This window comes from Triticum dicoccoides, chromosome 4B, assembly GCF_002162155.2.
Source record: "Triticum dicoccoides isolate Atlit2015 ecotype Zavitan chromosome 4B, WEW_v2.0, whole genome shotgun sequence".
In the NCBI taxonomy this organism is placed as follows: Eukaryota; Viridiplantae; Streptophyta; class Magnoliopsida; order Poales; family Poaceae; genus Triticum; species Triticum dicoccoides.
Window position 1 is genome coordinate 228,293,089 of NC_041387.1, and position 6,728 is coordinate 228,299,816.

Genomic DNA, 6,728 nt, shown 5'->3' on the forward strand with positions numbered 1-6,728 from the left:
AATATTTTCTCATGCGTTACAGGTTTCCAAATTGATCATTACACAGCAGTAATTTCTTCTGATGCCAATTGTAAACAGACCAAAGAAAAGCAAACATGGCCATGTGTAAGTTGTTCAACCTGTTCCTCTGATCTGTTGGAAATCTTGTCCATACACAATCAGTGACTGAAACGGTACACCTATGGGAAATTTTGCTCTAATTGTACACTGGATTACCATGGATTACTCAATTCCCAACACTTTACACTGTTAGTTTGACAAACTTCTTTAAATACCTTGCCAATCCAACTACTCCTATGATCTGTCAATTATTGCCAATCCAGCTTCGAGATGCACACAACTAACTGAATTTTTTTGATCTGACAAACAGCAGCAGCAGAGGCGGTCGGTAGTAGCCAACAGCAGGAGCAGGGCGGGGACTCGATCGGGCAGGCAGCAGCGGCAGAGGTCTGCGTGGTCCTGGTGAATGAAGCCAACAGTAAGAAAAGTCAACAGTCTTGACAGTAAATAAGAATGAAAATTGTGAATGACAGATTAGTCTTGTCATGATTACACCTAAGGAGTATCAGGTTTAATTTGATGACTTTTCCAAACTCCTCTTCCAAACAATACTTATAGATCCATCTAGGGCAAGGTGGCAAGATTTTGCCATGTGATTTTGTGACAACAATGTCCACATGCTTTTAATACTGGAAAAAAAAGAGGTATTTCTTGCTGTGTGTGTGTGTTCCTTGTAAAACATAGTGTGTGTGGCGATGGTCTCACTCACTGGATGGACCTTGTTTCCTTTCCTTGACACAAGCAAACCAAATGAAATGAAATCTTATTTATTTACAATAAAATCAAAACAAGGAAGCAAGGAAAGGTGAAGATGGACTGCACTTTAGTTTCATTTACTGGAGATTGTGTTCCTAAATAATCTCCAAAACTGAAGTTTCTCCACTAAGTTATTTACAGAAGTTTCAATTGAAACAGAAATTGAACAGCAGTTATGTGGACATACTCAGTACACTGGAAAACATCAACAATTTGTACAGATTATCTAGATGCAAGATGTAACAATTTGGCTTTGTTGTTGTTGTTGTTGTTGTATCTAGATTCAGTAAATAATGGTTCTTTTAAAGATTATATTAGAGTATTAATTTGGAATTATTTGAATTTATTGTGTATGTCATGTGTCATGTTCAGGCTAGGTTGCTCATTTGATATTCAATACTGACAACTCTTTAGTTTATCTTTTGTCACTCCATTAGAGAGAACATTTACTCCAAATTTCTGAACTTTAATGATATCTGGTAGGACTAGGGTTCCTACCAGTGCGGCTACGTAGGTTATAGGGACAAGGTGGAGGTGGACGAGGGCTGGAGCAGGCGCACCGGCGGGTGGGCGCCGTCGCGGCTAGGGTTTAGGTGCGGCGGCGGTTGGCTGGTGGCGGCTAGGGTTCCGGCTCCTCAGGGAGCCAGGCAACAGAAGATGATAATATCTTTATTGCTTAATTCTGAAAAGAGTCTTACAGCCTATATTTATAACCTAGATAACTTGCATAAGAATTAACCTAAGACAACTTGCATACGAATTAACCTAAGATAACTTGTGGGCTAAGATGCCCGGTGGGCTAGCTAAACCGGCCATAACACTTCTCCCGCCTGCACAAACAGCTCGTCCTCGAGCTGTAAGGTGGGAAAGCGCTTGCGGAACTCCTCGAGGCGATCAGCCAGCGTCCAGTACCTTCTCGACAGCTGGGGCGGCCAGGTCAGCGGCGACGGCGTCCTCCAGAATGTAGTCTGCAACCTCCAAGTAGAAGAGTCGCGGGCAAGCATGGTCGGGCGTGTAGGGCTCGTCGCAGTTGAAGCACAACCCTTTGCGGCGACGCTCGAGGAGCTCGGCTGGGTGAGCCGGCGGAACAGGCCGTCCCGCGGTCGCGGCGAGGGGTGCCGCAGAAGCCTGCGCAGGCCGACCCTGCGCGGAATCCGGCCCGGGTAGCGACCCAGCGGTCCGGAACGGTGATTCCTGCTGGATGGCCACTGCGCGGCGCTCGAACGCGCGGGCGTAGTACATGGCCGACTGGAGATCCTGGGGTCCCCGAAGCTCAACGTCCACGCGGATGTGATCCGGAAGGCCACCGACAAAGAGGTCGGCCTGCTGCTGCGCCGTCACACCCGACGCATGGCATGCCAGGGCCTGGAAACGGTCGGCGTAGTCCTGCACCGTGGAGGTGAAGGGAAGGCGGCCGAGCTCCGCCAGGCGGCTCCCGCGAATTGGGGGCCCAAAGCGGAGGAGGCAGAGCTCGCGGAAGCGCTCCCAAGGAGGCATGGCGCCCTCGTCCTGCTCGAGAGCGTAGTACCATGTCTGCGTGTCGCCGCGGAGGTGATAAGAGGCGAGCCAGGTACGGTCCGAGGCGAGGGTGCGCTGCCCGCGAAAGAACTGGTCGCACTGGTTGAGCCAGTTGAGGGGGTCCTCCGTGCCGTCATACGTGGCGAAGTCGAGCTTGGCGAACCGGGGCGGCTGCTGGTGTGGCGCGCCATGGCCCACTGCCTCGGCGGTGCGGAGGGCTGATGACGGCGCCCGGTCCATGGTGGGAAGGCCGGCGTAGTTCCCCATTGCGCCCGACTCCTCGGGCTGCAACTGGGAACCCAACGGCGGCTGGGCCTCCGTGTAAGCCGGTGGAGGGGACGTCCCGTGGAGCCAGCCTGGAAGCGGAGACGGTGACAACGGAAAGCGGACCTCCTGGATTGGAAGTCCGCTCGGCGCGGACCGGCCCAGGCTAGGGCTGGGCGGGGGCGGTGGTGGCACTTGCACGGTGGCCGCAGGGAGGGACGGCGCGGTCCAGGCCGGCCACTGAGCTGGCGGCGGGGGTGGCGCCGCGAGTGCCGGCGTCGGCCACTAGGGCGCGGGCGGGGTGGCCCAGGTCGGCCACTGCGGGCCGTAGGCGGCGGCTGGCGATGCGGGTGGCGCCGCGAGTGTTGGCGTCGGCCACTATGGCCAAGGCGGCGTCGAGGCCGCCGGAGGGGGAAGCGTCGGGTAGCCTCCGGTGATGGCCCCCGGTACTGAGTACCACGGCAGCGCCTGCTGACCCGCGGCCATGGCTGGATGGAGTGGTGGAGGCGGCCCGTAAGGACTTGCCAAGTAGAGGCGGATGCCCTGAACCGCGGCAACGAGGTCGTTGAGCACGCCGGCCATGGCCTCCGGTGTGAACTGCTGCGGCTGAGGGGGAGGTGACGGCGGCGGCGTGTGTTGGACGGGAGCTGGTGGCCGCCCGTGGCCCGGCGCGGTGCCGGGTGCCGGGAGGGTCGGCGCCGAGAGCGACGCCGTGGCGCCCGCCGAGAGCGAGGCCGTGACGACCGGCACGGAAGCAGCGGCGGTGGAGGAATTAGCGGCAGCGGCGGTGGTGGAGTTGACGGGCAGCGGCGGTGGTGGCGGCGGTTGCGGAATTGGAGGCGGCAAAGACATGGTCGAAACCCGGGTACCTGATACCAAATTGGTAGGACTAGGGTTCCTACCAGTGCGGGTACGTAGGTTATAGGGACAAGGTGGAGGTGGACGAGGGCTGGAGCGGGCGCGCCGGCGGGTGGGCGCCGTCGCGGCTAGGGTTTAGGTGCGGCGACGGTTGGCTGGTGGCGGCTAGGGTTCCGGCTCCTCAGGGAGCCGGGCAACAGAAGATGATAATATCTTTATTGCTTAATTCTGAAAAGAGTCTTCCAGCCTATATTTATAACCTAGATAACTTGCATAAGAATTAACCTAAGATAACTTGCATAAGAATTAACCTAAGATAACTTATGGGCTAAGATGCCCGGTGGGCCTAGCTAAACCGGCCATAACATATCCCTACTGCAAGGCATGCTATCTGGACATACTCCATGCCAGATACTGTTGTTCAAAATAAGACACTGTTGCTTATATGTTCAGGGGTATTAAAATTGCATAGTGCTCATATCTTCAGAGATATAGACAGAACTAACCAAATGTTCACAAGTCATGTTGAGCGCCACATGCTGCAACAGAGGGCCGAAGACCAAACCTTGAACTACAGAATGTTCTAACAGAATTTTAGATGTTCTACAGGTCATGTATGACTCCCAGATTCTAACAAAAAAAATTCTGATCAATTTACAGTGCTTTACTACTGTACTCCATCAATTTACAGTGCCTTCCTATTGTACTCCTACTCAATTTATAGTCTCAATGGAGTAAATAAAAATGTCAGCTACTGTACTCCGTCAGCTACTGCAGGAAGAGAAAAAAACTAAAAATTCAGTTATCTAGATGAATTCAGTTAAACTTCAGTGATAGTTTGACAGGCTCCAATTTTCGAAACTTCAGTGATAATCTTCAATTTTCTGACATGATTCCAATCTGACAATGTTGCTACTGATTTCTGACTGAATATTGCTCCAAGTTATCTGAATTATTCAGATTAGGTTAACTGAATTATTCAGATTAAGTTAACCTAATTTGTCAAGTTAGAGCCTATAGGAATAAACATGAATGGTTGATCAATTTACCGACAGACTGTATCTATATAAACAGAACAAGGTACTGGCTTGATGAATCTGATCTATCTATAGAAACAAAACAGAACAAGGTACTGGCTTGTTGAAATGGGAATCGGGATTGCGAGGCTCAGTCATAAGAAAGCATTCATCACATTCAGAGTTCATCTCAAGTGCACCTTGTTTTTTTTGTTTTTTTTTGCGGGGAAAGTGCACCTTGTTGATGATGGAGTATTGCAGATTATCCTTCTTGAGGATGTAAAGCAGGACCCAGCCCACTACCGGCATCTCGAGGACCCACGCGAAGAACTTCACCAGAAGCCTGGCGACCCGAGGAGCTGCTCGCCAGAATTCAGCATTCAACAACAAGAAGAAAATAGGATGAGAATTCATAATTCAGCAGGAACAAATGTCGAACCTTTGACATTGGGACATACAGCAACCGCCGTGACTGTAATTCAGCAACAACCGCTGACGGGGCAGGACTCGTTGTCCTCCTCGTCGTCCATGGCGGAAAGCCCCAGCAACGAGCCGTTGGTGCTCCCGCCCTCCGACGACACAGAGATGTCGACGACACAGACATGGTGCCTAACACTGTGGGGTAACATGATAAATAAAATTTATCTAGTTCTTAACCATTTATGTAGGGTTACATGATGTATTCAACGACCCTGAGAATAGTTTTTTTTAAACAAGGCAAAAGATTTGCCATTTCATTGATTAAGAAGGAGGTTTAGACAGGCCACTAAGTGGCTAGAAATAAAGTCTACTCTCGCGGCATTACAGTATTCAAATGCTTGGCGCCCGCCAACTCCCAAAGCGACAACTCCCCTTTTATTTTACTAATGACGATCATCGTTGGTGCGGCCGTGTTGCAGAAAACTCTAGTATTGCGCTCCATCCAAATTTCCCAGGAGATTAGAATTATGTGTGAGGCAAGCGCCTTGGGGGATTCGGAACGAAGATATACGTTTCCATTCCACCATTCCCACACCGAGCCCCTCGCTGACCAAGTAGTAGTATGAATATAATCCATGCCAAGCCAGTGAAGAATATCGTTCCACATACGAAGGGTGAAACGACATTGGAAAGTAAGTGGGCTGTCGTCTCTAGACTTTGCTTGCAAAGAGGGCATAGCCCGCAGTTGGTCCACCCACGTCGAGCAAGGTGATCCGATGTCCAGATTCTATCTTGAAGTACAAGCCAGGCGAAAAATTTGCACCGCGGAGGAGCCCACACCTTCCACACCGAAAGGACCATTGCCGACGTAGTTAGGCCCTCAAACTGCGCATTGTAAGCCGAGGAAGCAGAGTACAATCCATCCTTGGTGAACTTTCCAATAATGTAATCCTCCACGTCCTCGTCCAGAGAGACCGAGTCAATCTTCTCTCAAAGTGTGGCGAACTGGTGGACGTGGTCTACTATGAGACCGTTGGAGAAGTCAATGAGAGATCCAAGTGTTGTTTGTTAAAGCCTGTTTGACAGAGCAGTTTTTCCTTCGGGAGAGGTCGAAAATGCCAGGCGCGAGGTCCTGCGGGCGCATGCCATCAAGCCAGGAGGAGTTCCAGAACTTGGCCACATGCCCATTGCCAACTGTGACAGAAGTGGCAGCTGCAAAAAAGTTCATGTCTTCATCAGTGCATGGCGTACCCATACTAATCCACGGTCTTGTGGGCTCTTCCCACTCGAACCAGAGCCATCGAAGCTGGAGAGCCTTAGCAAACTTGTCCAAGTTGAGCACACCTAAGACACCATGCTTCTTAGGCTTGCAGACAAGGTTCCAATTGACTTTGCATTTCCCACCAGAAACCTTGTCGGTGCCTGCCCAAAGATAGGCGCGACGGATAGAGTCAATCTTCCTAAGGAACTCAGCTGGGATGGCGAGCGGCGTGAGGTGGTAAATGGCAATGGCAGTGAGAACAACTTTGACAAGGACGGCCCGACCGGCGGTAGCTTCATGTCTTCCTTGCCACGGAGGGAGTTTGCCAGCCACCTTATCCTCAAGGTGCTGAAAGTGGATCCTCTTGAGGCGCTTGACCGATAACGGTACTCCAAGATATCTCATTGTAAAGGACATGCGGACAGCTGGGAAAGCATGAAGAATGTCTTGAAGATCGACACTTTCGCAACAAATCGGGGCGACAAGGCTTTTAGCTCAATTAGTGACTAAACTGGTAACCTCTCCAAAGGAAGCCAGGGCAGAAACAAAAAACTGGATGTCCTCCTTGATGGGAT

The 6,728-nt window shown here is 51.2% G+C and overlaps 1 long non-coding RNA gene across 1 annotated transcript; it reads left to right on the forward strand.

The window, feature by feature from the left end:
- On the forward strand, positions 1-5,263 carry LOC119295849. Its single transcript, XR_005144380.1, has 3 exons — positions 1-105; positions 371-478; positions 4,734-5,263. It is a non-coding gene; the product is annotated as an uncharacterized LOC119295849 (long non-coding RNA).
- Positions 5,264-6,728: the final 1,465 nt, after the last annotated feature.